This window comes from Ovis aries, chromosome 6 (genome assembly GCF_016772045.2).
Source record: "Ovis aries strain OAR_USU_Benz2616 breed Rambouillet chromosome 6, ARS-UI_Ramb_v3.0, whole genome shotgun sequence".
NCBI classification, from domain to species: Eukaryota; Metazoa; Chordata; class Mammalia; order Artiodactyla; family Bovidae; genus Ovis; species Ovis aries.
This window is the reverse complement of record NC_056059.1, coordinates 78,515,311-78,537,592: the sequence shown is the minus strand read 5'-3', so window position 1 is coordinate 78,537,592 and position 22,282 is coordinate 78,515,311. Positions and strand designations below refer to the sequence as shown.

Below are 22,282 nucleotides of genomic sequence, written 5' to 3'. Positions count from 1 at the left end.
TCCACTCTGCACTTAAGAACTTGAAATCTGACAGGATTCTTAGAAAGAAAGTATGGATGCCACTGATACCAATTATGATGTTAGAATATATATTTGGATTCAACAGGTCATTGAATCCAAGAAGCCATTACTTTCTCAATATACCATTATTTCATGTACCACTAAGAAAATAAAGGTACCAGTTAAATCATGAAATAATTGTTAAGAACTGTAAAGAGTGCACAATTTTACTGTATTTGGAACCTAACAAATTGGCTTTCCACAGTTTCCTGAACACAGGTAGAAGATATGAGACTCGGGTCAGAGAAGAAGAGTATATTACTCACATAAGCATTAGCCAGAGTATCCACATTCCTATTTCAATTCCCTAGTTGCCAATTCCCACAGGGCAACATAAAGAGATTATATAACATCCGTTTACAAAGTGGACTGTGTTACCATCATGGAACTCTTGACTTATGGAGCTTGTTTTTTAATAGCATGTGGTTATATCTCCACAGCCATCTCAGGTAAATTTTTCAGATTTCATTACCGAAAATATATATTAATTATAATGTGATGACAATAATTCCAAGCTCATGGGATTCTTTGGAGCATCAAATAAAATAGAATAGATGCATGTTCAGGGTAACTACTACATAATAATGTGCTCAGTTGTGTCTGACTCTTTGCAACTCCGTGGACTGTACCCATCAAGAATCCCAGCAAGAATTCTGGAGTGGGTTGCCATTTCCTTTTCCAGGGGATCTTCTAGACCCAGAGATCAAACCCACATCTCTTGCATCTCCTGCATTGGCAGGTGGGTTCTTTACTACTAGTGCCACCTGGAAAGCCAATACATTATAATAGGATTTAATAAATGTTAGTTTTCCTTTTTTCTTTAATATTTTCCCCTATGAAACAGACACTCCTAAATACCATAATTCACTCCTACCTCCCCCAATTCTATACCACTAGCTACTTAAAGCTTGGCTTTCTCTTAACAGGGAAAAATGCAGCATTCCAAAATTACAGCTATTGTTAACAAGTGAAATACTTACCTTATATAAAGTGGCTAACAAAGAGCAGAGAAAATGGGTTTGAGGATGCAAGTGTATCAGTAAATACAGGGAATATGGAAGAACTGTGAGAAAACATTCAGAAAGCAAAACAATAGTCATAAAAGACAAATGTATTTTATTGTTCTATCTAACATTTAGATGAAACAGAACTAGTAAACAGACCATAACCTCTTTTATGAAGGAAATCATGGAAATTTTGGCCCAAATCCAACCAGAAGCAATTAGGAAATTCTTAACTTAGGCTAAGTAAACTAATTAATTCAATCAGCTAACTAAATACTCTATTAACAAGCACAGTGAAATTTTAAATGTAGGAAGAATTGAATAAATGAATAAACAGAAAGACAATTAAGTACAGTTCAGTACTTTAGCCTGTAAATCTTTGACCACAATTGGGAAGATATGCTGTAATGATGTCTGAATGCTAGAAATCTTTTCAGCATTTTTACTTTCTCTGCTCTATCAAATCCACTAATTTGAAACAATTATATAACATTTCAAAGTAAATATATTTCATTTGTGATTGAATTTTTAAAATTTTATAGTTATTTCTCCACAATTTCTTTAAATGTTCACACAAAATGTGTTATATTTTGAAAGCACCAGTGACACATTTCCAAGTTATGAGTTTATTAAACCAAATACACCAGGTTGGTTATTTGTTTTATTCTGCTTTACCATTTACATTTAATGTAAACTCAGAATACCATTGCTTAATTTACCTTTTTCTACAATTTCTTCTTTTAAAGGAAAATATCTCTAAAAAGATTTAAATATTGCTGTTATTTTTATTTTTTTAATGTCATCCAATATTCATCATAGATAGTAACTCTTCATTTTGAATGACAGTTTAAAGATCTGTCTAGTCAAAGCTATGGTTTTTTTCTAGTAGTCATGTATGGATGTGAGAGTTGGGCCATAAAGAAAGCTGAGTGCCAAAGAATTGATGCTTTTGAACTGTGGTGTTGAAGAAGAATCTTGAGGGTACCTTGGACTGCAAGGAGATCAAACCAGTCAATCCTAAAGGAAATCAGTACTGACTCACTGGAAAAGACCTTGATGCTGGGAAAGATTGAAGGCAGGAGGAGAAAGGGACGACAGAGGATGAGATGATTGGATGGCATCACCAGCTCAATGGACATGAGTTTGGGCAAGCTCTGGGAGTTGGGGATGGACAGGGAATCCTGGCGTGCTGCAGACCATGGGGTCACAAAGAGTGGGACACGACTGAGTGACTGAACTGAACTGTATTTAGAAACTCCATAGTACATTTATAAAAATATGCCACAATAACGTATATTTGAACATATGTGAGTATATGCACATTGGGAAAAGATTTTTAAATAACAGTTCACCCAATATTCAGCTTATCATCATAATTTTTAGAAGTGTTTTACAGAAAATTTAAGGACATCACTAGTAGCCATTAAAAATGCCATTTATAATGATAGAAGCTTTCAAAGGATTATCTTTTCTGAGTATTGTGGTACCCTCAGCCTCTATGTCAACCCTAATATTTTTTTAATGAGAAATAAATGAGACTTCCCAGGTGATCCAGTGGTTAAGAATCTGTGCTTCCACTGTAGTGGGCACAGGTTCAATTCTTGGTTGGAGAAATATGATCCCACATGCTACAGGGTGTGGCCAAGAGAAAAATCAAGAAAATGATGCTTCTGATATAGACTTTCATTGTCATTTAGTAAATCAAAACATCTTAATATTGTTAATGTTTCAATTTTCTTAATGGCTGTAACATTCAGATATTTAGTAGTTTACTATCTGTATTCCTTTTCTTTTCTACTAGTGGCAACACCTCCACCAGGCATTTATTCTTTGAAACAGCCATTTCAAAATGGATTGCTTTCTATTTTGACATTGTGCAGTCCCAGAAGGGCAAAGTTCTGTCGTTATGGCAATAAAAGAAGAAAATGAGCAGGAAAACACATGCTCACACATACACACACAAACATAAAACATATACATGCATCCACACAAAGTCACAAATACACAATATCAAAGGTAGTCACAAGAAAAAATTGAGTTGTGTAAATTCTCTGCTCCCCAGTATGAAAAAGTTTGTACTTAGCTGCCTCCCTTCCACTAACTAAACACCCTGTGGAATAAAATGATCCTTAGACAGGGGCTTTATCTGATGGAGAAAGTGGTAAATTGACAGTCACCCTCTAAATCAAAAGCCAAGTGAAGGCTATGTGTATACTCTGGCCTGGCCGATAGTGAGAAACTCTCATGCCAGTCTAGGTAGATATCCTCATAAAAATGTGCTTAAGATTTTCCAAATGAAATCCAGACTAGTCTGACAAATCCTTGGTGTGAAAGCCCCACCCACACAGTCGACAATGCTACTCAGAATGTTGCTGCAGCATCTGTCTGGTCAGAAAGACAGCACCTCATTGAACACAGGCTAATTGAGCACTACTGTTGAGCACAAAGACAAGGGATGGTTTTACATCCAGTTCCTTGAGGAAGCCATGATGTTAAATATCTGGCTTCATATTTATAAAAATTCAGGAGGATAATCTCAAGTGGAACTCTTACATGACAGAAATTAGAAGTGGGTAATGTGAAATAAACCACTTAGTAGCATTTAAGGCTAATTCTTACTCCAATATCTCTGTGCATGTTATTCCCCTCCCTGGGAATGCTCTTTCTTCTCGTTGCCTGTTCAGAGGCCCTTTTAATGTTCACATCCCCTATGAAGACTTCCCCAAATGTTTTTAGCCTTATCAACTTCTTTCATCCTTGAACCTGGACTGATGGCTCACAAGGTGCTTTGTACTATTTTTTCCTAGTTATTCCACTCTCTAATTAAATTATAGCTTTCTATGAAGAGAAACAGTTAGCTTTATAAAGAGTATGTCTTTTCTTTAGATACTAGTGACAGAAAGTTAAAAAAAAAAAAGACCTAGTCCCCATGGAGGTTACTTTTTATTTGAAAGAGAAAGCCAATATATGATGATATCAAGTATATTCAGATAACCTCAAGTGATGTACAGACATTAAAAGATGTTGATGTGATATAAGTGATGAAGGGGCATTATTTTATATTGGGAAAATTAAGAAAAGCTGCTCAAAGAAAGCAATTTATAGCTGAGTCCTAACTTATAAGAAAGGGTTGAGCACACATTGATTTAGAAGAATTTGTATCAGGCAGAAGGGAGAACAAGTTATTAATCTGTGAATTGAATTTTGTTTCCTCTAGAGAGAAAAAGCTTCAGCTGTATCTCTACAATTTGCTTCCCATTATATTTCTGGCTTCTTTAGCTCTACCCCTAGATCTCTGGTTTATCTTTTTAATCTCTCCAATTATGTTTGTTTATCTTTTCCTCATCTCCAGGAGTGGTAAACAATATGAGTGAAGTTGACTAAATATGAGTGGAGTTCTAAAGAAAAAATCCAGAGGGAAGAGATTAGTAGGGAAAATGGATGTTAATAATTAATAAGGAAAAAATAACAGAGGGAAGTAAATAGATCTGACAAACAAGGGAGGTTTTCTATGAATATGGAAGAGCAAAATGACTTGAAGAAGCCACATCTGCTCTATTCAGCACACTCTGTGGTCATGGTGACTCCTTGAGCCAGAAAGGCAGCAGAATGTTTAAATCATACTGTTCTATGCAAACCAGAGAGTAGCTCAAGCTTCTTTTTGTTAATCAAGAATCACTAAATTTTAATAGTAAAGATATTACTATTAATAGTACATAATTAATTAATTAGGACATAAGGTTTGCTTTAAATATTTCTTTGGGGGAGAAGAGACTATGTCCTCTTCAATTAAGGGGGGGAAAAATGACCTAAAATTTACAATCCATGAATTCATAGGGAAGAGGTTCCAGTCACTCAGGCCCTTTACATGGGTGCTCACAAACTGGGCTCCTCTGGGTGGAGCAGACTGGGGCTTCGAGTGAACCCAGATATCTTTCTCTTTGGCTTCTTTCTTTCTTTTGGCAAGAATATTGACCTTAACTTGTGATAGCTGTGCTAACAGCCTGTTAGGTATACTCCAAAACCTTCTAGTTTTGCCATGGTAGCCTTTATGGCATATATCTTTCTGAACAGTGTCCATTCCCTCGATGTTTACCATATCACCTTTCCTGAAAATTGCCAAAAGAACAACTCTATGTTTTCTAAAAGACCTAGAAAATACATAGCAGGTGCCTCTCCTCTCTCTGTGTTACTCATTTTGGTAAATTATTGGAAGATGGCAGTTCCCACAGGAAGGCGCTCAAATGTTTTAATACACGTGAAAAAGTACCTATTGTTCCACTGTCATTTGAGGGGAAGTGGATGGAAATATAGCCATGAGAAATGCTTCATTTTACAGATGATAACCCAAGCAAAAATGTTAAAATGAAAACCTATTCTTTTGTCTGCACAAGACAATCATAAAGGTGGCCTGTATAGATTTGACTATATCTTTTGACTGATGTAATTGAGGATAAATATCCATTTAATATGATATTCAGTCTTTGCAGTGCCTCAAGTAACTGATATTCTTATAATACCAAATCATCTCTATTTATGTGCCATGATCCCTATGCTAGCTGAATTGGAAAGTGAGGTGTTAGAATGAATTCCTCTGTTTATAGAAGTAATTGTTTGGTGTTTGGTTTTTATTTTTCCTTTGTGTAGCTTCTGGCAAGCCCTTTCAGCAAATAGTTTAAATTGCACACTGTAGTATTTATGAAGGGAAGTAGCTACAAGATTTATAGCATAATAAAATACCAATTGGCACCATACTGGGTTGGTCATAATTATTATTAAGAACTACTTAACTAGGTGTTTCACATTTCATATCTTCATTAAACACTCGCAGTTCTTACTCTCTCTGAACTCTCTCATGTCACTCAATTTGGAGAACTGGTTAATAATATTTTTATTTTATTTCCTAGAATCATGGGGGCTATTTATAATTGAAGGTCATTGATGTGATTTAAAGCTTTCTCCAAAGAACAAAAAAGAAATGAAGATGTTTTTAAGAATGTAAATAAGGGTTCATCTTGAAATTAAGCCTGTTAAAAAAGTTATATGTACACCTTAAGGAGCTTTTACCTATTATGGTTCTTAAAAAAAAAAAAAATCTCAATTTTTTTAAAGTAGTTGTAGGAACTCATCAAGTGTATAGAACTAGATAGGGCATTTTAAACTAGGAAGGGGAGGTAGAAAAGCATAAAGCTGTGAAATAATTGAACTATTACAATAATGTATACACACAACATAATAGTATAGACTTTCCCTGCAGGTAACAGAGAGCCACTCCAGATAAGCACTGAAGCAACATAATCAGATTTCACTTGAGAAAAAAATTCTGATGATAAAGTAGAAAATGGTTGTAGAGGGATAAAGCTGCATGCAGGAAGATGAGATAGGGACAAGAGTGTAGAAGGGAAGTAAGGAAGGTATGAGATTAGCAGATGGAGATACTGTTAATATTGCGGAAGGATTTAAGAGATGGGTTCAACAGAGAAAGAAATTCATGAACACTTTCAGGATTCCAGCCATTGTATTAAACAACTATTTACTGATCACGTTTTATGTACCTATCAATATTCAACCACAAGAACCTATTCATCAAGAAAGCTTACATCATCAAGTGAATATGTTATGTGATAAAATATTTTATATAATTAAGTACTCTAATAGATCATTTTTGTAAGACAAAAGTGACATTTATTTAAAAGGTCTAAGCAGAATGGCTAAGTGGGGAAAATGTATTGTGTATTTTCACCACCTTGCTCCCAACCTAAGTCTGCGATGAATAATGTTTATTTTTGCACCTCACCCAAGTCTGACCTCCAGTTGCTGGATAGTTAGAAGATGAGCTGAATATGTCCTCTAACAATTTTCTACTTCTTCGAAATGCTTCAGTGCTTCATCCAAAAAGTGTAAGTCCCCCTCTCTCTCTCTTATTCACTCCTTCCCTCCCTTTCCCTCTCTCTTTCTCACATTAATAGCTGTCTCTAGAGCTGCTTACTAAGTGATAGTCATATATATAAAAGCTCAATAACATGCTAGGTAGATTTCAGCCAGCAAATAATCTATTTTTTCCATCTTTTAATTGATTTGAAAGCAATATGTGTCCCCTTTTCATCTTTCTCCCCTTCTTTCCTTTGTCCTTCCTTTCTTTTTTCCTTGCTTCCTCTTTCTTGCTCTCTTTTCTTCCTTTTCCTTTCCCAAATATGTTTTCTCTAAAAAACTTATTGATTCATTCTTCCAAGGAATGCTGCATCCTGCAGTCCCCCATTGCACATTCATAGTACATATAAGCATATTAAAATCTAAAATTTCCTAAAATGACAACTTTTATTTCACCTTGTTCAGACCAGCATTTTTTCAAACATATGAAAACTGAGAATTGCTAGCATATAATATGTCAACACCCAGCTAAAAATAACCCAAGAAATGCACTGGGGGACTATTATCAGAGAATGCTAAAGATGATTTTCTTATGCAAATACTTTAAAAAATAATAGAATGTAGTTGGTAAATGTTCTGCAAGGAGAAAAGTGTGTGTGTGTGCATGCAAGTGTGTGTGAATAGACAACATTCTATTATTTTCTATTTTGTGGGGTTAGAAGAATAGATTGATTAATTTAATTCTACAGTTAAGGTGCTTCTGTACATTTTAATATAAAGTGTCACCTATTTTATATCAAAACTACCACAATTATTAGTTTATCTGACTTATTAACTGTCACATAATTATTACACTGCATTCAGTTGGATAAAATTTAAAAAATATTATATTTGTGTAAGTGTATGATCATGTTTGCCTGTATATTAATGCACACTAAGGTCAGCTATGAGAAAATCATAGAGATAAAAATACTGAGACTTCCATATACTCAGAAAACTGTGAAAGATTGGAATAAAGCTGAGGCTGCAGGCTGCTGCTTTGAGTCATGGAGGTGCTAGTTATATAAATAATGTTGAAAGATTTCTCCTTTTATACAAATAAAAAGATCAGTGATGCTAGAGGTCCCTGGTATCAGAGCCATAATATAGCAAGGCCATGAGTGATAGACTGATATCAATGGATGCTGACCAATTAAAACCATACCAATGTGGATGGACCGGAAGGATCAAACTATGTTATTTCAAAGGGCATTGGTGTAAGTTTGGAATGTTAGGACAGCAGTCATGAAGATCAAGGCCGCTGCCTTCTCACCAGCCTGTCTCTTGCTGTCCTTTTGAGGCAGCCCTGATCTCAACAGAACTGAGTCTCCTCTGGGTGACCTTTCTTATGCAAGAGGGCTAGAGCAGTCACTCAGGCTTGATTGTCTTAATTTTATCACCATCACTAAAGATGGGCAAATGAAGTAGGAAATCAACTTTTGAAAAGTCTAGAGTTTTAGGAAGAAATTCATATAAGCATATTTTATGTGCCCAGTGGCCATTTAAGAGTTTTACCACAATGCAAAATCGGATTTCCTCTCAAGTTTGTTATTTTTACTCTCTGACTAGTGAGAATAACAAAGAATCAGACCCAACTGAGCAACTTCACTCTCACTAGTGAGAATAACAATTCTTATAGCCTGATAATTCCCAAAAAGCAGGGCAGGATTTAAGAAAGAACTTTACAGTAATATGTAATGTCATTCTTAGATAGCATACCCCTAGCATGATACTCCAGTACTTTGGCCACCTCATGTGAAGAGTTGACTCATTGGAAAAGACTCTGATGCTGGGAGGGATTGTGGGCAAGAGGAGAAGAGGACGACAGAGGATGAGATGGCTGGATGGCATCACTGACTTGATGGACGTGAGTCGGAGTGAACTCCGGGAGTTAGTGATGGACAGGGAGGCCTGGCGTGCTGCAATTCATGGGGTCGCAAAGAGTCGGACACGACTGAGCGACTGAACTGAACTGAACTGAGCATAATATTCTCATGATATTGTGTGATAATAGACATTTATTATGTCATAGTTTCTCATGGTCAGTGATTCAAGAGAGGTTAGTCAGTCAGCCATGTCCAACTCTTTAAGACGCCATGGACTGTAGCCCACCAGGTTCCTCAGTCCATGGGATTCTCCAGGCAAGAATACTGGAGTAGGTTGCTATTTCCTTCTTCAAGAGATCTTCCCAACCCAGGGATGGAACCTGCATTCTATGCAGACTCTTTCCTGTCTGAGTCACCAGGGAAGTGCTTAGCTGAGTGTTTTAAATCTCAGCAGCTCTCACAAAGCTTCAATCAATATGGCAGCTAGGACTGCTGTATCATATCAAGAGTCAGCTGGGAAGAACTGTTTCCAAGTCCACTCACAAGATTCTCAGCCCTCAGAAGATATATGTCCAAATTCACTCACATAGTTTTTGGCAGGGCTCGGAAGATCTCCTTCCAAGCTCAGTAAGGTAGGATCCTCCAAAGGCTGCTTCAGGATATCAGACTGACCTCTCCCAGAACCAGCAAGGTAAGAGAGCACGAGGGAGAGAACCCAAAACAGAGCCATAGACTTTTTATAACCTAATTTCAAAAATGACTATGTATCATTCCTTATATTCTATTCATCAGAAGTAAGTCCATCTCACAGTCAAGGGAGGAGGACTATACAAGCGTGTGAACACTGGGAGATGTGAACAATCCAGGGCCATTATTGTGGCTGCCTGCTGATGCTGCCGCTAAGTCGCATCAGTCGTGTCCGACTCTGTGCGACCCCATAGACGGCAGCCCACCAAGCTCCCCCATCCCTGGGGTTCTCCAGGCAAGAACACTGGAGTGGGTTGCCATTTCCTTCTCCAACGCATGAAAGTGAAAAGTGAAAATGAAGTTGCTCAGTCGTGTCTGAATCTTAGCAACCCCATGGACTGTAGCCTACCAGGCTCCTCCATCCATGGGATTTTCCAGGCAAGAGTACTGGAGTGGGTTGCCATTGCATTCTCTGTTTTGGCTGCCTACCATATGAGAAAAACAAATTAGCTGGGTCCTCAAAAAGCTCACTGACTTGATCATTTGAACACTGTTCTCTTGAGAAGTTTGCATTCAATGGTTTATTTTTAGAAATAATACATGGTTACTTAACATTTTTGGACAGTAGTTTTGGCTTGATCTTAATTTTAGAAGCAATGTCTAAATATGTGATGACTACAAGAAAGACTAACATGAACACAAAACAGGGTTCATTGAATTTATTATGGTGAAGATTTAAAGTCTGTAAATTTTAACAAATGCAATTTAAATTCTTTGTTACATGACAAGATAGCCAAGGTATCCTTATCCTATAAATATTGGTAGTTGAATCTATGCTATTTGTAATTTCTTTAATATTGACATCAATGGTCCCAAATTCTCCTATCAGGAGATAAATAGACATTTTGGAAACTGACATAAAACCATATAACAGATTCAGAGTTCTTCAACTTAAGAGGTTTTAAGAGAACATTTGGTTCAATTCCAGGTATTGCAATGAATAAATTTTTTATAATTACAGAACTAAAGTCATAAAAGTGATTTTGTAGAAACAACTGAGTACAGTAGTCTTTAAACTTATTTTTTAGTGCCTGCTCTGGGGGAAGGGTGGGCTAGCCAGAGTGAATAAAAAAATGCAAAAACTCTGAAGTGGATAAATAATTAGCATATTTGTGTAAACAGTGATGCTCAGAATTCAACTGAACAGAGAGAATAAGAAAGTGTAGAAAATGACAAGATCAGAGAGATAGTAGGTAGAAGAGGGCAGCTCAAATAGGGCCTTGTGACAGGAGGTACCATATGGGGCAGGTTGTGTAGGACCTAAGAGGGATGGGATACCATTGAAGATACATGAGCACAGAAATGACCTGATTTTACTTATCTTTTTAAAAGGATAATTCCAGCTGGTCTTTTGAGAACAAGCTATTGGGTAACAAAGGTAGGAAAAGGGAACCAGTTGGGAGGTTCTTGTATTAATCTCAGTGAGAAATGATCATAGTTTTGAACACGGTGGTTAATAGTGGAGAGAGCAAGAAATGATCAGACTTTTGAAAACATAACCAGTAAAATTTGTGTTGGTTATGGGCTGTGAGAAAAATAGAGGAATACAGGTGATTCTAATATCATTATATTGGGAGCAAAATATTTTTTTCAATTAAGCCTTTTTTTTTTTTTAACAAGTAGGAACAGAATCAAACTAATTTAAGTAGGGGTGGTGAGCTCAGATCCCTTGTTTAAGGTACCCCATTGCCCCTGACATCACTCTGAGGACTGGTCTATAGACCTTCTCAGAGAACAGTTTGAAAAACACATGTAGCTAGTTGGTAACACATTCCTCAACCTATATACACTGTTGTGTTTTGGGGTTTTTTTTTTCCTTTTTAAACTGTAACTTAGTGAGAACCTAGTTTCCAAAGATAGCTAAAAACATAATCTGATTCAATCTCAGATAAACACTCATTTCAGGTCAGTTTGGAGAAGGCAATGGCAACCCACTCCAGTACTCTTGCCTGGAGAATCCCATGGACAGAGGAGCCTGGTAGGCTGCAGTCCATGGGGTCGCTGAGAGTAGGACACGACTGAGCAACTTCCCTTTCTCTTTTCACTTTCATGCATTGGAGAAGGAAATGGCAACCCACTCCAGTGTTCTTGCCTGGAGAATCCCAGGGACGGGGGAGCCTGGCGGGCTGCCGTCTATGGGGTCGCACAGAGTCGGACATGACTGAGAGACTTCACTTTCACTTTTCACCTTCATGCATTGGATAGGGAAGTGGCAACCCACTCCAGTGTTCTTGCCTGGAGAATCCCAGGGACAGGGGAGCCTGGTGGGCTGCTGTCCATGGGGTCATGCAGAGTCAGACATGACTGAAGCGACTTAGCAGCAGCAGCAGCAGCAGGTGAGTTCAGTTGCTCAGTCATGTCTGACTCTTTGTGACCCCATGAACTGCAGCACACCAGGCTTCTCTGTCCATCACCAACTCCTAGAGCTTGCTCAAACTCATGTCCATCAAGTTAGAGATGTCACCCAATTATCTCATCCTCTGTCATCCCCTTCTCCTGCCTTCACTGTTTCTCAGCATCAAGGTCTTTTACAATGAGTCAGTTCTTTGCATTAGGTGGCCAAAGTATTGGAATTTCAGCTTCAGCATCAATCCTTCCAATGAACATTCAAGACTGATTTCCTTTAGGATGGACTGGTTTGAACTCCTTGCAGTCCAAGGGACTCTCAAGAGTTTTCCCCAACACCACAGTTCAAAAGCATCAGTTCTTTGGTTCTCAGCTTTCTTTATGGTCCAGCTCTCACCCATACATGACTACTGGAAAAACCATAACTTTGACTAGATGGACCTTTGTCAGCAAAGTAATGTCTCTGCTTTATAATATGCTGTCTAGTTTGGTCATAGCCTTTGTTCCAAGCAGCAAGCATCTTTTAATTTCATGGCTGCAGTCTCCATCTGCAATGAATTTAGGCTCCCTTTATAGGGATTTGACAGTGCCATGGTGACATTAATGGACAGGGGTAATAATATTTTGTTATACTGTTTACTATGTTTCCACTTGTATCTACTGCCAGGTAAATTTTGACATGGTTGTGGGCATCTATCTATTCATCTAGGTGCCCAGAGTTAAATGCAGTCTCTTATGTATGCCTCTTTCAACTGTTGCCTCTCCTTAAATAGAATGAGAAACCATAAAATGCAGCCACATTTTCACTCCTATCTGGTGCTATGGGAAATTTCATAGGGCTACTTCAAATCCTATTTGCCATTTACAGCAAGAGTGATCATCTAATTTATCATCTCAAACTGGGACATGTTGTCTGAGACAAATGCTATTGAAAAGCAGATGTAAATCAGGACTGTCCTGGGCAAACCAGGCTGTGTAATTACCCTCTGTCCAACTCTGATAACCATCTATCTTCTCTTGTTCTTATGCCATAATGGTATAGCAAATGCCTGCAAGGCTGCAGTTTTCCAGTTTACAGATAAATTTGGAAAGCACAGCTCCTTTAAACTCATTGCTGCCCAAATTTATCTGGCAGTTTTATTATCCCAAACTTGAATGGTAAGTCTCAGGGGTTGAGGGGTTAGAGCACAGAGCCTCTTCCTTGGTTCATAGATGGCTCCTTTTGGCTGTATTTTCATATGACAGAAGAGACAAGGGAACTCTCTGGGGTCTCTTTATAAAGCCATTAATCCCATTCATGATGGTCCTCCTCCCATGAGCTAATCACATCACAAAGGTCTTATCTACTAATACCATCACATTTAGAGTTAGGATTTAATATATGAATTTGGGGAGTTACAAACACTCAGTGGGAAGCATCTTGGAAAGATTCTTCCAGATCTCTTAATTTCATCCATGGACTGTTACTTAAAAATCAAACGTACATTTTTTGTTTACTGGTTTGCCAACTGTGGCCATATGAGCAACTATGACCTTGTAACTCAAATGGGCTCATGCATGGGATTAAAGCAGAGAGTGGAGTGGAGGAAAAACACAGTAAGTAGCAATTTATATTATCATTCATTCAATGTTGATCAAATAAAATCCCTTTTTTGATGACAATGCTTGTATCTCAGATCACCTAGCAAGATAAAGCAAAGAAAAAATCAGTTCTAATGCTTCCATTAGTGGACTTAATTCTTTGTTGATATTAATACTTTTGAAAGTGCTGAATTGCCCTGTCTTTGTTCAAGTTGTTGTTTCCTATAAACTCCCACCAAAATAACACTGTCTCAAGGTTTTAAATCTTTAGGCTTCGTAATATGCAGGACAGGTTTCCCTGGTGGCTCAATAATTAAGATTCCTCCTGTAATGCAAGAGATGCAGGTTCAATCCTGGGTTCAGCAAGACCTCCTGGAGAACGAAATGGCAATCCACTCCAATAGACTTGCCCGGGAAATCCCATGGACAGAGCAATCTCATGGGCTATAGTACATGGGGTTACAAAAGAGTCGAACACGACTTAGCAACTGAACGACAAAAACAATATTCAAGACAACTTCAGATAAACCCAGAGTGTCTGTTTCTCTAAGTATATGTAAACTTCTTGATTTAATGTGCTATATTTTTAAGTGTTGTCACTATATTTTAAAGGTTACTATAAAATATTTTCTGAAATATTTCAATCAATTAAAGTGAGAAAAGAAATATTTATCAAAGTTAATATTGCTATAAAGACTATAACAATTTTAAAAGTCTACTCAATTCCAAAAATTACAAGGGTTTTAAAAACTTAGTATAATAAACTATATCCACTACCTTTTACATGTTTCAGAAGCTTAAATGTGCAAAAAGTTGACATTTAGATGGATGGCATCTTGGGATAGTTAAAGATCATACTACTCTATTTACAAAAGGACTGCTAACCAATAGGGAGCAATTAGGAACATACTACATTCTAGAGTACAGGTATACCATAGTATTTAAGATATATGGTATATCTTAGGTAATCCAAGATATAGATTATCAACATAAAAAGGAAAGAACTCATTTTTTAAATATGGAAAAATAATCTAAGTTTAGAGGTAGATTGTGCGGGTGTGTGAAAGTCGCTCAGTCATGTCCTACTCTTTTTGACTCCATGGTCTATACAGTCCATGGAATTGTCCAGGCCAGAATACTGGAGTGGGTAGCCCCCTTTCCCTTCTCCAGGGGATCTTCCCAACCCAGGAATTGAACCCAGGTCTCCTGCATTGCAGAGGATTCTTTACCAGCTGAGCCACAAGGGAAGCCCAAAACTAGATTAAACTTATAAAAATATAGATTCCTAAATTCTTACTTATGGCTTTATTTAATTTTATTCCTCTTCAAATCTATACATACAATAAGAATAGAAAAAGTAAATGTTAAATTGAATTACTAAATTTCCCTTTTAGGAATAAATTAGCACACTACCCACTGAAAAACAATGTAAAGTAACTGTGAGGTATGTAAAAAGCGAAATTAAAATAGGTGATAGGATAGAAAATGAAAGGTGGTAGAGAGCAGAGGATGTTATTTCAAATATTATAGATTTGCCCCTCCTACACTGTTAGTGGGAACATAAATTGGTACAGCCACTTTGGAGAACACTATGGAGATTCCTTCAGTTCAGCTCAGTTCAGTCGCTCAGTCAAGTCTGACTTTTGGCAACCCCATGAATTGCAGCACGACAGGGCTCCCTGTCTATCACCAACTCCCGGAGTTCACTCAAACTCACGCCCATCAAGTCCGTGATGCCAATCAGCCATCTCATCCTCTGTTGTCCCCTTCTCCTCCTGCCCCCAATCCCTCCCAGCATCAGTCTTTTCCAATGAGTCAACTCTTCGCATGAGGTAGCCAAAGTACTGGAGTTTCAGCTTTAGCATCATTCCTTCCAAAGAACACCCAGGGCTGATCCCTTCAGAATGGACTGGTTGGATCTCCTTGCAGCCCAAGGGACTCTCAAGAGTCTTCTCCAACACCATAGTTCAAAAGCATCAGAAACTAAAAATAGAGCTACCATTTAATTGAGCAATCCCAATTCTAAGGTTGTATTTGGAAAAAACAATTATTCAAAAAGATACATTCACCTCAGAGTTCATTGTTTCACTCTTTATAATAGTGAAGACATGAAAGCAACCTGAATGTCCATCAACAGAAGAATGGACAAAGAAGATGTGGTACATTTACAATGGAAAATTATTCAACCATAAAAAAGAATGAAAATGACATTTGCAACATGGATGGACCTAGAGATTATCATACTCAGTGAAGTAAGTCAGACAGAGACAAATACCATGTGATACCGCTTTTATGTGGAATCTTTAAAAAGATGATACAGCTGAAAAAAAGGGATGCAGAAACCAACTTAAAGACTTAGAGGGTGGGCTTGTGGCTGCCAAGGGGGAAAGACAGGGAGAGGGAATGAGTTGAAAGGTTAGGATTAGAAAATGTGCCAGTTGCTCAATTGTGTCAGACTGTTTGTGTCCTCATGGACTGTAGCACATCAGGCTCCTCTGCCTATGGAATTTTCCAGGCAAGAATACTGTAGTGGGAATTCCTACTCCAGGGGATCTTCCTGATCGAAAGATCAGACCTACGTCTCTTGTGTCTCCTGTACTGGCAGGCAAATTCTTTACCACTAAAGCCACCTGGGAGGTCTCTGGGACTGACATATGCACACTACTATATGAAAAATAGACAATCAACAAAGACCTAACATTTGGCACAGAGAACTATACTCAATACTCTGTAATAACCTATGTGGGAAAAGAATCTGAAAAATAATAGATATATGAATATGTATAATCAAAACACTTTGCTGTATACAGGAAGCTCAGTTCAGTTCAGTTCAGTCGCTGCTCAGTCATGTCCGACTCTTTGTGACCCCATGAATCGCAGCACACCAGGCCTCCCTGTTCATCACCATCTCCCAGAGTTCACTCAGACTCATGTCCATTGAGTCCGTGATGCCATCCAGCCATCTCATCCTCTGTCGTCCCCTTCTCCTCCTGCCCTCAATCCCTCCCAGCATCAGAGTCTTTTCCAATGAGTCAACTCTTCGCATGAGGTGGCCAGAGTACTGGAGTTTCAGCTTTAGTATCAGTCCTTCCAAAGAAATCCCAGGGCTGATCTCCTTCAGAATGGACTGGTTGGATCTCCTTGCAGTCCAAGGGACTCTCAAGAGTCTTCTCCAACACCACAGATCAAAAGCATCACTTCTTCAGCGCTCAGCCTTCTTCACAGTCCAACTCTCACATCCATACATGACCACAGGAAAAACCATAGCCTTGACTAGATGGATCTTTGTTGGATCAAAGTAATGTCTCTGCTTTTGAATATGCTACCTAGGTTGGTTATAACTTTTCTTCCAAGGAGTAAGCGTCTTTTAATTTCATGGCTGCAATCACCATCTGCAGTGATTCTGGAGCCCCCAAAAATAAAGTCTGACACTGTTTCTGCTTTTTCCCCATCTATTTCCCATAAAGTGATGGGACTGGATGCCATGATCTTCGTTTTCTGGATGTTGAGCTTTAGGCCAACTTTTTCACTCTCCTCTTTCACTTTTATCAAGAGGCTTTTTAGTTCCTCTTCACTTTCTGCCATAAGGGTGGTGTCATCTGCATATCTGAGGTTATTGATATTTCTCCCAGCAATCTTGATTCCAGCTTGTGTTTGTTCCAGTCCAGTGTTTCTCATGATGTACTCTGCATAAAAGTTAAATAAGCAGGGTGACAATATACAGCCTTGACGCACTCCTTTTCCTATTTGGAACCAATCTGTTGTTCCATGTCCAGTTCTAACTGTTGCTTCCTGACCTGCATACAGATTTCTCAAGAGGCAGGTCAGGTGGTCTGGTAGTACCATCTCTTTCAGAATTTTCCACAGTTTATTGTGATCCACACAGTCAAAGGCTTTGGCATAGTCAAAGCAGAAATAGATGTTTTTTTCTGGAACTCTCTTGCTTTTCCATGATCCAGCGGATGTTGGCAATTTGATCTCTGGTTCCTCTGCCTTTTCTAAAACCAACTTGAACATCAGGGAGTTCACGATTCACATATTGCTGAAGCCTGGCTTGGAGAATTTTGAGCATTACTTTACTAGCATGTGAAACTAACACAATATTGTGAATCACCTATACTACAATATAAAATTTAAAAATTTAAAAATATATATTATAAGTTTCCTAGAGATGAGCCTAAATCTGGAATTAACGTTCAGATTACTTAGTGGGAAAATGCTCTCAGGAGAAAGGAAGCACTCAAAGTGGGAAGCACAGAGGAAAAAGGCATAGTAAGAATGTGGTCTCAGCTAAAGACTAGCTTCAGTCTCATCCTATAGGGAAGCTTGGGGATATCACTGCCCTGAAGAGTTGGCCCCATCTCACTGCCAGTTAGAGAATGCTGCTGCTGCTGCTGCTGCTGCTAAGTTGCTTCAGTCGTGTCTGACTCTGTGCGACCCCATAGATAGCAGCCCACCAGGCTCCACCGCCCCTGGGATTCTCCAGGCAAGAACACTGAAGTGGGTTACCATTTCCTTCTCCAATGCATGAAATTGAAAAGTGAAAGTGAAGTCACTCAGTCGTGTCCGACTCTTAGCAGCCCCATGGACTGCAGCCTACCAGGCTCCTCAGTCCATGGGATTTTCCAGGCAAGAGTGCTGGAGTGGGGTGCCGTCGCCTTCTCCGAGGTAGAGAATAGCCAGTTTTTTTTAGTTTACTATCCTGAAGGCTAAGTTTCAAGACTTCTAGTTCTTTACTTCTAGCTATTACTCTATTAAGTCAAGAAAGAAGTATGAAGGTTGTGCCAACAACTTAGCATATCCACTTATGTACCAGAGAAAAGAGCCAAAACTGATCCAGTGGGCCCACTGTGAGATGTAACTCAGCTATATTTGATACCTGATCATATTCAACCCTCCATAATAACACTTTGGGTCATCATCAATTCAGATCCTACATCCAAGGGTCCTCTATTATTCCTCATCCCCCACTGTATGGTTACCCAAATAAGTGGTCATAGGTCTTTTAGGGGAGAGGGTAGGGACTGCTGTTCAGTCTATGATTTCTGGGTCTGAGAATTGTCTCATATCTAGGAACTTTATAAGCAAGAAATCATAACTTTCTATGGAGGCAGATGACCTCCACTAGTATTAATACATGCCCCTTCTTGATCTTCTAGTCATATACATTAAGCAGTAACCTGTGGCCACTTACCTATTTTTCTCCAAGAACAGGGTAAAGACCATCAAAAGTCACATGAATTTATTCTCAATATTTTTATGTTTACCAATGCTATATTGTTAGGGGAACTACTCACCAAAGATGCCCACCCTGCCCAGGACCAATAGTAACCACTTGCATGACTTTACAACAGGAGGTCCTGATAAGCAACAAGGATCCAACAAGCTACCACCAACTAGAAGGATTTGAGAAAGGTCAAAAGCAGAGAGGAGATGCCAGTCCATACATCTTACCAACTTCCCAGAATCCTTCTTACTGGAATCCATCTTGGCTGAGCAATATGCATACCACCGGGAAGAACCCTGAGTCAGAATGATTGGCCAGAAACAACCCAGAAATTAATCACATTACCATAAAATCCAAGACTGCCAGCCACGTGGCAGAGCAGTTCTCCTGTGTTCCCTAACCCTGCTGTCCTCCCCCCTGGTACCCCTTCCCAAAGTCTCTTGGTGTGTCAGCAAGTGTATCTCCTTGAACAATTCATTTCCAAGTGTTAGACAAGAGCCCACCCTCAGGCTCTGAAAGGGGTATCCCTTCCTGCAACAATATAACTGATATTATTAAATTATATTTTTCATGTTATAATTTTCAATATTAACAATATTTCTCTTTAATGTAAAAGAAATGGATATATACTCTGTGTTAGGTATTGTACTAGGCATCACACGGACTTAGAACCAGAAGTATTACATTCAATTGCTGTGGTGATTTTGGAGAACAAAAGACAAATTCTCATAACATCAGTATTCCAGTCTGTAGTATGAAAACAAAAACATTTGCCCTATTTTACCTTTCTATTTTGAAGTTCAAATTTTAAATTAATAATTTTTTTGAAAATCATAAAAGCCTTATGTAAATACAATTTACATAATATGAACAGATGTCTCAGGTGCGTACTATGTTAGAATATATATGTATGTTATATGTATACTTATATGTATATATTCAGAGACAGAAATTAATACATAAATGGTAACCTCAGTTGGAATATTAAGAGAATTTTGACTATTGATGTCTTTCTACTAATAATAATTTGGTCAGCTCATAGAAGCTACTTTTTTTTTTTTTCACTTTTTAACATTCACTCTACTACTCAGGTCCTAAAATAAGATTTTTTTTTTTTTTAGTTTAAATTTAAAACTGGCCTTTCTAATACATGACTTTTCTTGCTTCCAAAAAGCCTCCTTGTAAAAGCTACAAAGGACTCTCACCCTTCAAATAGTTCCCTCAGACATTTCGATAAAGGTAAATGAATTTTTTAATCTTCTGGCAGATTCATAATGCCCTGCAGATGTGGCCCTGGCTAAGAAAATCGCATAGAGGTCTATAAGAGCAATGCTGTCCACTAACAGCTGTTATATTGCTTCCAATGCCTGAAGTGCTGTTCCCAGCTGCCATTTCATTCTTCCTAGAGAGCTTTTCTGTTGCAAACTTCAAGAGAGCTTCTCTTATTACAGCAGTTCAGGAGTGACTTCCTTCTGACAAACCCCACTGCATCTGACTTGAGACTTGAATGAGAAAACAGCCACAGAGTTACTTTAAAGGTAACTTGTCAGAAAGGAAGTTTGAGGAGAGAGACAGACTTGGGGGAGGAGGGTGGAAAGAAGGTGGGAAACGGAATGAGAGAGGTTTGCACAGAAGCAACTTGTTTAGGTGTTATAGGCTATTTTTCTATCCAGAAGTGACTATGTTTCTAAGGAAATATTACCAAGGCATGTTTTTCAACAATACTTGCTCTGAGGAACCCGAAGGATAGATGGAGAATGGAAGACTTCAATCTGAGTATTGACCAGTGGAACAACTGGAAATTTATCGATGAATCATGTCCTCCCCAAAACTGAGTTTACAATATCAGATTTTTAAAGTTAACTAAAAACAACCCATAAGACTACAGTTTAATCATATGGACTAAAATAACATAATTACATGCAGCAAAAACCTATCTTGAGCATGCCATTTTGCCATTTCATGTTACCTCTACTGTTATATATTTTTCTTTTAATAAGGCATGACTCACAAAGGTAAATTTTAAATGTTATCCAGTTTCATTTTTTCCTTCAAGCCTCATTTTATTTTATTTCAGTGCTTCATCTTTCAACTCCTTTTTCTCATTATAAAATGTATTATTCATTTTAAAGCTCTTTTAGTTTAACAGGTATTCACTTCAGAGGGCTTTTCTAGAATGGATTTCCTACCATAAAGGTAATTTATCATATTGAATACTGTCTCTCAAGCTAAAAAGGAAATTGGTAGATAATAAACATTCTCAATGCACACTTAGTATTTGCAAGTGAAGTCTTTAACAAAAGGGATGCAGTTTAAACAACATGTGCTACAGTGCCTAACATGTATATATTTACTCCAAACCACTTTTTAAAATTTAAACCAATTTTAAAATGCCTCACTGTAGTAAGGCATTTGTAAAGTTTGAAACCCGGTCATGCTTTAAGATAACCAGAAGTTTCACTTTAATTTTACAACATATATACCTATTATAGATATACTCTATTTTAAGAAATTCTTACATGAAAATATACTTTCTGAATATCTATATATTTTTATAAATAGCACACTAATATGAGGTCTATTGATCCAAACTCATGACTTTTAAAAATATATTATAAAAATTGATTTCATTACCAAGGTTTTAGGAATATGTTCATTTTCAAGAAATGGATGTTCAGGACTTCATCTAATGTATAATTTCATGGGAAAGATCTCATGCCATTGGAAGTCTTTCAGTATTGAGGACTTCATTGAGAGGGAATTCTGCATCTCTTCCTACATCTAAGTGTCCAGTTATATTTTATAAATATTCATTTAATGAGAGACTGGATAAACTATTTTATATAAATGCTTTGATTGACTTCCTGAGCTTTTTCCATTTCTGCAGCTGTATGGAAACTACTGGTGTATGGATGACTGTGGCACCATATGTTGAACCACCAAAGCCTCTCCAGAATGTCATTCATTCACATAACAGTACTCATCAAGCACCTTCTATAAGCCACACATTTATATGACACAAGTTCAGCAGTTACCAGAAAATCTATTCCAAATCAAATTTAATTTCACTGGGACTTTTCTTAATGTAACCAAACATTTCAGATAGTGATAAAAGCTATTAAGAATATTAAGCAGTGAAACGAGATAGTCACTGACTTAAGGGTGTATAGACGGCAGCTGTTCAGTTGCTAAGTTGTGTCCCACTCTTTTGCAACCTCATGGACTGTAGCCTGAGGCTTCTCTGTCCATGGGATTTCCCAGGCAAGAATACTGGAGTGAGTTGCTATTTTCTTCTCCAGGGATCTTCCCAAACTACAGATCAAACCCAGATCTCCTACATTATCTAGCAGATTCTTTACCACTGAGCCACAAGTGATTGTTAAATATTATGATGAAGGAAAATCTCACTGAGGAAGAAACATACAACAGAGAATAACACTGTGAGTAATGACCACACAAAGACCAGAAAGAACACAGTGAGGCATGAGATGATGGGAGAGACCAGAAACTTAGACTAGGTCAGCTGCTCTTTTATAAACCACGGTGTCTAGTTTAGTTTATTCCAGATGCAAAGGGAAAAC

The 22,282-nt window shown here is 37.9% G+C and overlaps 1 pseudogene; it reads right to left on the bottom strand.

The window, feature by feature from the left end:
• Positions 1-4,873: 4,873 nt before the first annotated feature.
• On the bottom strand, positions 4,874-9,530 carry LOC132660033 (large ribosomal subunit protein eL21-like; annotated as a pseudogene).
• Between the last annotated feature and the right edge of the window lie 12,752 nt (positions 9,531-22,282).